General features: G+C 43.7%; 1 protein-coding gene across 1 annotated transcript in view; it reads left to right on the top strand.

Annotated features, from left to right (window-relative positions):
• Parva (parvin alpha) overlaps positions 1-9615 on the top strand; it is a 150460-nt gene that overhangs the window by 1534 nt on the left and 139311 nt on the right. The gene's annotated exons all lie outside the window — the stretch shown is intronic.

Here is a 9615-nt window from a genome sequence, read left to right as displayed (position 1 = left end):
AAGTTTATAGGCTAGGCACAGTAAGAGGTTAACAGTTATAACTAAAACAGAACAGTTATTTATATTGTAATAAAAGTTATATGAATGTGATCTTTCTCAAAAAGTCTTATATATATACCCGCCCTTCTTGTGATGAGGTGAGAAGATACACTGCCTATATGATGAGATGAAGTGAGGTCAGTGATATAGTTAGACTACTATATGGATCTAATAACTGAGCCAGTAGCCACAGCGACTACTAAGTGACTAATGGTGGGTAGCATATGCAATGTGGATACACTGGATGAAGAGATGATACATGTCCCAGGCAGGAGGGGGTGGGGTGGCATAAGATTTCATCATGCTACTCAGAATGGTGTGCAGTTTCAAACTTATGAATTGTGTATTTGGAATTTTCCACTCATGGTGTGCAATTTAAAGCTTATGAACTATTTCTAGAATTTTCCATGTAATGTTTTCTGACTGAAGTTGACCACGGATAATTAAAACCACAGAAAGTGAAACTAAGGCTAAGAGGGGACTGCTGTGTTTTGGCAGACCTTTGATTAGTGTACAGTTGGTGGCAAGTCACGAAATCCTGGCTTGGAAAGCCCTTTTCTAGGCTGTGCTTCTAATGTTTTCCTACAGTGTTCCAAATATGGACTCATCCAGCTTCAGACTGGACAACTCAGAATTACTGAACCTCATGACCTGCCAGGGGTACTCACCCTACCTTTACCAACTATGGGAAAAGTTTACATTTATCTAAAAGGTGGTTTTTCTGTACCTATTGTTGTCTGTGGAGCCAGGATGGTAAATTCAATGGTGTTCAGTTACCCTTAAATAGGCTGTGCTTTCTGGAGTCTTCTCTTGGCCAGGCCAAGCATCCTCTGTTCTTGGAGTTGTTCTGCATAGACACGACTTTACGACTTTCTGGCATCCTATCTCTTCATTTGGATTCAGGGTCCCTGCAGGAAACAGAAGGCCCACTTAGTTGGGATTTTGAAAATAATTAGTGAAGGGATTATTTGTAGAGCTGTGGGCAGGTTAAAGGAATCAAGAAGGGATGCTGAGGTGCTGTGGGGCTAGCAAGAGGAGGAAGCTATTACCACCTCAAAGCCTGAAGGGACAAGGGAAGCAAACTGGAACCTGCAAAAAGCTGGAGCTATGGAAGAGAGGTTGCCCAATAGTGACTGGCATTGTGAAAGGACATAGCTACTGCCAGAAAGGTGCAGAGGGAGAGAATGGTACAAAAAGGACATGTTCTCTTTCTTTTTGCCCTTGAGTCTTCTAGCTGAATCTAAGAAGCTGCCAGGGCAAGGGAATTTGGGTGCAGCAATTTGTAGGGACCAGCTCCTGCATATTCTTCAGTAAAGAATAGACCACAGAGGTAAGCAGAGGGAAATGGTAAATACCTAGCAGACCCTGTCAAAGTGAACTACCCAGAAGTCTGCATAGTACAGTAGTCAAAGCCACCCAGTTCAGAATGGAACAGGACTGTTGCCTCCCTTATTCTAGCATAGACAGTGTTCTATTAATGCAACTAAGGGTGCTTTTTCTTTACTCTGGCAGCTACATCCCACAATCTCTTACTGAGTGTTATCAGCTTACTCAAAGGCATTTTTATATTTGTTGCTTCTAAACCATGCCCTTCCCTATCATGGATTCACTCAGTTGGGTTTTTGAAACCAAGTACAAGATCTTTGTTTTATCCCTGTTACTCTTAACTGTAACAACCTTTTAGGTAATACAGAGGCCTTAAATGGGTGAATGGGAGAGCAAAGGGCTTTTAATGGGGCTGGTCACCATCCAGCTGTAGCTGCTTGCTGCCATGTGGGGGTGGGTCTGTGAACCAGTCAAAGAAAGCAGTAGAACTGGTGTGAAATGACTGTTCTTAGTGTGTGCTGGGTCTCCACGATCAGGCCTGCCCCTGTGCAGGGCCCATAGCATCACTGCAGTAACAGTTAAGGCTGGCTCTTGCTCTGCCTCTGCATAAGTTCACAGTTCTGTGATTTGACAGATATATCTTCCATTTTCTCCTTAGTATTCTAGAACCTCTCATTCGTCATGATTCTTTAAGATCATTGATATCCTTATGTCCACCAGTTATCCCAGTGCTTTGACATAGAATTCTCCTGGGCCCAAGAACTCCCTTTCACTCATTTGATGCCTGCTGTGTTCCATCAGTATAAGAAACAAAGGTTGGAAAGAAATAATACATGTTAGAATATTTAGGTCCGTAATTTCATGTGAAATATGTGTTTCTATGGATATTTAATACACATATAAAATAATTTTGCCTCATAAGAATACACTTTTTAAAAATTTTTTAATTCATTAATTTTTTCGGTGCTTTGGATGGAACCCAGGGCATTGCCCATATTAGGCAAGCGCTTTATCACTGAGTTACACCTCCTAACCTTCTTATAAAAACTCCTTAAACAAATCCGGACTCTTGCATTTTTGTAAGAAAAAGTAGTGCTAGGAAAGAAAGAATTGGTAATTCAGAGCATAGTCTTTAGGATCAGCCATGTTTGGGTTGATTTCTGCTCTAGCCCCTTAGTTATTTCTGTGACTTAGGACAAGTTCCATCAAACCTTTAAGCTTCTGTTTCTTCACCTGTAACATGAAAATAAAAATGGCTTCTTTACATAGAAATTGTTTTTGCTAAAACAAGAGTATGCAGTGTACGTTGCGTGGCAAAATAGTGGTAGCTGATAAAATTGAGAACTCAATTTTAAAGAGTCTTCGGAATTTGAAATAGTCTTTTTATTATGGACTGCAGAAAGGTTTACAGGCTTTATAAATAGCCAAGGAGCCCGTGACTGTATGGAACCTGCGTGGCACTGTTTTGGTCCCTTTAGAAACGAAGGGGCCTTTCTTTGCAAATCATATTCTCCCCTTAGCTGATATGTCGCATTTTTGGTTTTCAAAGGATCGGTGCTCACTCTCCTGAGTTGTAGGATGTGGGTTTCCAGTCTCCATTTATGTTTTCCCTGGCCCTCCTGTGTTGGTGCCTAGATTGGTCACTCCAATTCAACTTGCCAGAGGGCCACTTTTTATCTTTCTTCCTCCAGTGTGTCTCTGATACTTGGTCTTTCAGGACACCATCTTGATTAATCTGCCAGTTGAATGTGTCCCAAATTAGTTCAGCAGCAGTGGGCATTGTCTTTACCCATTTACCATAAGTATGTTCTTATTCCCAGAGTTTTGCATTTTGTTCAGTGCCTAAAGTACCCAATGAGGGCTTTAATGTAGTAGTATTATTATTAGTAGTAGTAATAATAATAATAATGATAATAATTTTTATTTCAGTTCTGGAATCAAACCTAGAGCCTCACATATACTCGGCCACACCCCCAGCCCTAAAGTCATAATTCTTTCAATAATACTGGCATCTACTCCTGGATTCTGGCTGTGGAGCGTTGCTGGGGAAACGCCCCAGTCCCTGCAATGGATGTTTGGTTTCTCAACACCGTACAGCAGTCCATGTCTTCTTTCCTGCTCAACTTGATTCTCATTTTCCAAAGTGCCTTCTCCAAGCCCTCCACACTCAAGCCCTTCCCTGGACCTTGTGACAGAAAATTGAGGGTCAGGCATGAGTGACTTCATGCTCCCTTCTCTCTGCCCAGTCCCACCCAGATCTACAACTCTACTTTCGTGCTTCCTTTCTGTCCAGACCCTTCTGAGGAGATCCCTTCTCCCTTCCTTTCAGCCTCCTCCTGGACTGGGAATAGCCAGATGCCCTGTTTCTCTTATCCCCAGCCTTTTTCTTGCTGCTCTGCCCTCCAACATTTAATTTTATTAACATGCTTTCCCATTCAACGAAAACTGATGCTGGCTTCCTCTTCAGCTGTACCTCAGAGATCTCTAAGGGCCGTCTGTACTCGTTTCTCCTTTTTCATCTCCAAATCCCCTTCTAATCCAGTATTCCCATTTTTCCCCCTCCAGTTACTTCGGCCAGACACTGTGTTGGGTGCTGAAAGGAAAACAGAACACTAATCCCTGTCCTCACGGAGCTTACATTCTAGTGGAGAAGACATAACAAGTTGGTGAAACATGTGCATTTTATCAGAGTGGTGATAAGTGCTCTAGAGCAAAATGAGGCAGGAGAAAGAAGAAGTGCTGTGGGAGGAAAGCGGTGGGGATTTGAAATAGGATGGCTTGCAAAGGCCTCCCTGGAAAGGGTGTGCCTGAGTCAAGTCCTAAAGGATTTATGGGGAGTCTATGCATCGTGGACATGAACCTTGCAAGGAGTGGCAGATTCAAAAACCCTGAGCCAGGAGGTTTTGAATCATATCCTCCCCTTAGCTGATATGTCGCTAAGGACCAGCAAGGAGGTCCTTGTGACTGGAGGAGAGAGGAAGCACACTTGTGGAAGGCAGGGAGGTCCCCATGGAATGAGGGTGATATTGTGCAGGGTCCCAGAGGCCAGCGTAAGGGATGGGCCTCTGCTCAGAGTGGGATGGGAAGGCTTGGGAGGGTTCACACAGAGTAGAGACGTGACCTTGCTTCTGTTGCATCAGGCTCTCACTGATGGTGTTAAGTGACTGAAAGCAAGCAGGGGTGGAAGCAGGAAGATGAGTCAGGGGACTCGACAGTGGCGGTCTGGAGCAGGGTGGTACCCATGGAGGGGGTAAGCATTGAATTCTGGAAGTAGTTTGAAGATACAAAAGATAGTAGTTACTGAAAGATTGGGTGGAAGATGAGAGAGTGGAATCAAGATGATTCCAGTTCGAACACCCGGAAAAGTGGAATTAATTTTAACTGTGGTGCAGGATCCTGATGGACAGGGTGGTTTGGGGAGGAAGAGATGAAGCTGGCTTTTGGATCTATCTGGTTAGGGACCTGTTTGACTTCCAAGCGCAGGCAATGGGTTTGCAGTTGGTTCTGCAAGTTGAATTCAGGGGACGGTCTTGGTGATGATATGACTGTGCATAGGCGTATTTAAACCCACAACACTGGGATCACTGAGGGTAGATAGAAAATAGAAGGGTGTGTGCCTGTAATCCCAGCTGCTGGGGAGGTTGCGGCAGGAGAATCCAAGTTTTAGGCCAGCCTGGCAACCCGGAGAGACCTGGTCTCAAAATTTAAAAAATATTAATAAAAATAAAAAAGAAGTAGAGGTGTAGTTCAGTGATAAGAGTGCCCCAGGGTGCAGTCCCCAGTACGAGAGAGAGAGAGAGAGAGAGAGAGAGAGAGAGAGAGAGAAAAGAAGATGTCTAAGAATGGAACCAGGTAATTTTTCCATATTTAAAAGCTAGGAGATGAGGAACCTGTGAGTGAGATTAAAAAGGACAGGCGTCAGAGTGACAGGAGGGACATGGGGAGAATGTGGAGTCTGGGGAGTCCCCTGGAGAACTGATGCAGTTCCAGTGTTTAAGTGACTTCCTGATTGAGCTCTCCAAAATTCTGTCCCCTTTTCAATGATGATTCTATTTGGGCTCGTGAAGGCATTTGGCAACTTCCTCTTTTCCTTAAAAGCATCTTAAGCAATTAAAAAAAAAAAAAAATCATCTCCTCCCTTGACTTTTTCCACCATGAATTTGTTCCCATTGTTCCCTGATTTTTCTTCTGTTTGCTGCTCAGCAGCCTTTCCTGGTCTTCTACCTCCCCTGCCTGCCCTCAGCCTGGTTTTCTCCCTGAGCTGTCTCACCTGCTCCCACAGCTTCCACCGCGGCCTTCCCATTGATGACCTTCCCATTGACAGTTCCCAAATCCTTGCCTCAGAACTTGACCTTTCACCTACTGCCCAGGTACATCTTCCCATGATCTCCCTGTGCCACAGGATTCTATACTCAACATGCCTTCAGTGGAATTACCATGATTTCCCTAAGGCTGAAACGTTGTGGATGTCTTCAATTTCAGAGGTCACAGACTTTCTCAATGTCCTCATTTATAGCCATCCAGTGCTGCCTTGTCACCATAGATAGCAGACACATGCACAAGTGTGGCTGTGTTCTGATAGAATCGTAGTTATGGACACTTAAATTTGAATTTCACATAATTTTCAAGCATCATGGAATAGTTTCCTGTGTTCTTTTTCAGCCATTTAGAAACTGGGAAAGCCATCCTCAGCTCCGGGGCTGTATAAAACGGACAGCGGGCTGGTTGTGGCCTGTGGGCAGGGGTTAGCTCCACTTCATCTCCCTCATCCAACCATCACTCGGGAAGTCCTGCTGTCCCTGCCTTCTAAATCTCACTGCTTTAATTCAGTCCTCATGAGTGCTCTCTGTCTTCTTTTAGGTTACTTGTTTATTTTTAAAGTTCTATCCTCTTCATTTTCTACCTGAAGTAGTGCAGTGTCCACCCCCCTGGTCTCCCTGTCTCCAGCCCCTTGTTGTTCAATCTGGTCCTTCTGCCTTTTGCTAATATGTCATTTTTTTAAAAAACAAAAGTTAACATCTCTCCAAGACAAACTTAGCATAGCATTCAAGGCCTGCATCACTACTCCGTCCTTTACATTATCCGTCCTGCCCCCTCTGTTTTCCTTTCAAGAAATCTCCATGTTCACCAGCAAATCACCATTCATCCCCCAAACACATCCTGTTCTTCCACCTGTTCTCACATGCTGGTCCATATTTCTAGACCTTCTTCCCTTCTCTGTTTAACAAACTCTATTCTTTCATTAAGACCCAGCCCAGATCTCCCTGAGCTTCTGCATACCGCCTTCCATGGTGTCCCTGGGAAGGGTCAGACACTTCCTTCTCTGTGACCCACGGCACCTTGTGCCCACTCTGTTGTGGCACCGGTCACCTTGCATTACAGCCACGTGTGACTGTGTGTGCCACACACCGTGGGGAGACTTCTTCCGGCCCCTCCTGCCTCGCATAATATTTAACACACAGACTCTGGAATCTCCATGGAGTGTATTTCCCATATTTATCTTGGTGGAAATAGCTCACCACTCACGGGTTGTATAATTTTAGACAAGTCTCTTCCCCTTTCTGGTGTTATTTGCCCATTTCTAATATTAGGGGATTAGACTAAATAACCTCTCGGGGCCCTGGCAACCCTGCTCCTCTATGATTTCTGAGCTCTTGTTTCACCAGGCTTCTCTCAAATTTAGTTTTATTGTCCATGTAGGGTGGTCTGGGAATTACATCATCACAAAGACCTCTTTTCTTTCCTCCACTAATGAAGGCACCTCTGTGTCGGGCTGAGGAGATGGATACCAGGATAAGTGGGCCCTGGCCCAAGGACACCTCCATATTAGGAATCGGTCTCCTTGTCTCATGGAATATCTCTATTTGGTTAACAAGCACAGTTCATAATTATGTTTTAGCCATTAGTGCAGGAGGAGAGATGAAATACTCATGTAAACATTTGTAAAGCGTCTAAGATCTCTACTCACTGTCTTGGAAAAAGCAACATTTGAGGAAAGTCCCACAACAATTTCAATAACCAAACACTTTGGAAAATAAAATAAAATACTTTAAAAATGGATGTCAAGTTTTCACTGTGGGCAGCCTGAAATCAATAGGAAATCCAAATGAGGGCTTTGCTTGAGGACCAGCACCCCCGGCCAGGGCCCTGGGTCACCCTCGCCTTTCATTTCCACTGCAGATGCTGTGGGCAGGAGTTGTGTCTGCTATCCCAGGTGCCTAGCTTAGCACCTGGTACTTAACAAGTGCTCTGTAAACTGTTTCTTGACTAACTGCCCAGATCATCAGTGGTGTCTTATTTTCCTTGAGGGAATCCCCAGGTTACTCACCTCAGGTAGCTTTTCTGGTCCTTGGACTCCATTTAGGTCTCAACTTCTACCCCCTCCCCTCAGAGAGAGAGAGAGAGAGAGAGAAAAGAAGGAGGAGGAGGAGGAGGGTGAGGGTGGTGAGGGGGTGAGGGAGGGAGCGAGGGAGGGAGGGAGAGAGGAGAGAGAGTGTACTTATAAAAATGCCTCCTCTTTCCATCCAGGAATCTCTTTGCTTTGTATGGAAAGATATTATCAACCAGTCACTAATTTGGCCAACACACAAGGGCCACTGGGACGAGAGGTTTGGGTCCTAGAATCTGTGGGTGCTGATGTGGGTGCTGACTGAGCAGCCATGGCAGCGAATGTGCAAGGAGGCCCATTGCCAGGGCGGGGACGAGGTGGTGCAGAGGCCAGAAAGCTTGCTCTGCAGAAATGGCTTTGCACAGATTCACAATAAACTGCTTAAATGAAGAAGGATGACGATGAAACAGCTCATTGGCAAGGTTTGGTGGAGAGAGGAGACATGTGCAGACCAAAACACCCCAAGAGAGAGTCAGAATTCCTTTAAATCCCCAGAATCCTGTCCCATTCCCCAACCCCATCCTGTCTTGCTCATCTCACTTTATTTCCTCACCAAAGTGCACAGCTAAGGCAACTGGAAGTCAACCAGAAGCAGGACCAGGCATTCCTTCTCAGCAAGAAAGCCCCTCCTGCCCCAAACACAGAAAACAAAAGACAAAACAAAAACAACTGCCCTCCCCACCAGAAAAAAAAAAAAAAGAGAGAAAAAGAGAGAATCAATTAAAAGGAGATAATGATTTAATGTTTCAGTCCTTCCCTGAGCTTCACCTTGAATTTGTTAATTGCAGCTGTATGATTTTTATTCAGGCCTGGGATAATTGTTTACATGATATGTCTGTCACTCACCTAAAATCTAGTTCTGTTTCTATCCTAAGTGGTAATTCTACATGCTTGGACAGGCCAGGCTGCCAAAGTCTTGGTAAAATTTGGTGACCAATGTCATTGTCTTCACTTTATACCAGCCCTTGCAAAATGTTACACCGTGGGTGGAACAAACAGTGAATTTTATCAGTTTGCATGGAAATAGTCTTAGTTATTGCACATTCTCTTGGAAGAAAGAAAAATAAACCAAATCACTTAGCATCTGATTTCCTTAAAGTTTTTTCTTCTCCATTATAAAATTAACCCATGGTTATGGGATTTATGGAAATATAGACAAAATAATCATGCAGAGTTCTACTCCCAAAGACAAGCACTCCTAGCATTTTGGTTTATTTCTTTCTGTTCTTTTTCTTTATTCTAACTGTCCTCTATTTATAATTGTGATTATACTATATGTGTTTTATAGATAAAAATTCTCTATCTTTGTTCTTCTTTTACTATTATAATTGTTAATATAAATCTTATTTAAATTGTTATAGGCACATAATATTCCATTAAGTGACTGACTTATTAACCATTTCTTTTGGTCCTCTTTTTTTAAAATTTTCTTTCTTGAATTAATGCTTTAAAATTTTTTTCGGAATAATTTCCTGTGAATAGAGCTCCAGAGATGCAATTGGAAGGCCAAGGATTAGAGTTGACTTGTTTACATCAATACTTAGAACTGATCATCAAGGAGAAATTACTGCTATTGGGTCTGGTGGTGTGTGTGGTAGGTTGTTTGAGGGTTAAACCAATGTTGCTAGGCTGAAATTTGTTTCCATCTAACTGGCAGGACCAAGTCACCAGAGATGAGGTAGTAGTATGGTGACAGGTCAGGGGACAGCTAGTGTCCAGCCTGGCCGAAACATGCTCAGAGTAAGGCTCTAGTACAGGCATCCCTGGAATTTAGAACCTTCTCTTATGGCCATCCTTCCATCCATTTGTTGCCCTGGGTATTACCCTGGTGTCCACTCCCTTCTGACAGAGCCGAGGGTGTG

The sequence above is a fragment of the Sciurus carolinensis genome, chromosome 11 (genome assembly GCF_902686445.1).
Source record: "Sciurus carolinensis chromosome 11, mSciCar1.2, whole genome shotgun sequence".
Classification (NCBI taxonomy): domain Eukaryota; kingdom Metazoa; phylum Chordata; class Mammalia; order Rodentia; family Sciuridae; genus Sciurus; species Sciurus carolinensis.
The sequence above is the reverse complement of the archived record's forward strand: the minus strand, read 5'-3'. Positions and strand labels throughout refer to the sequence as shown.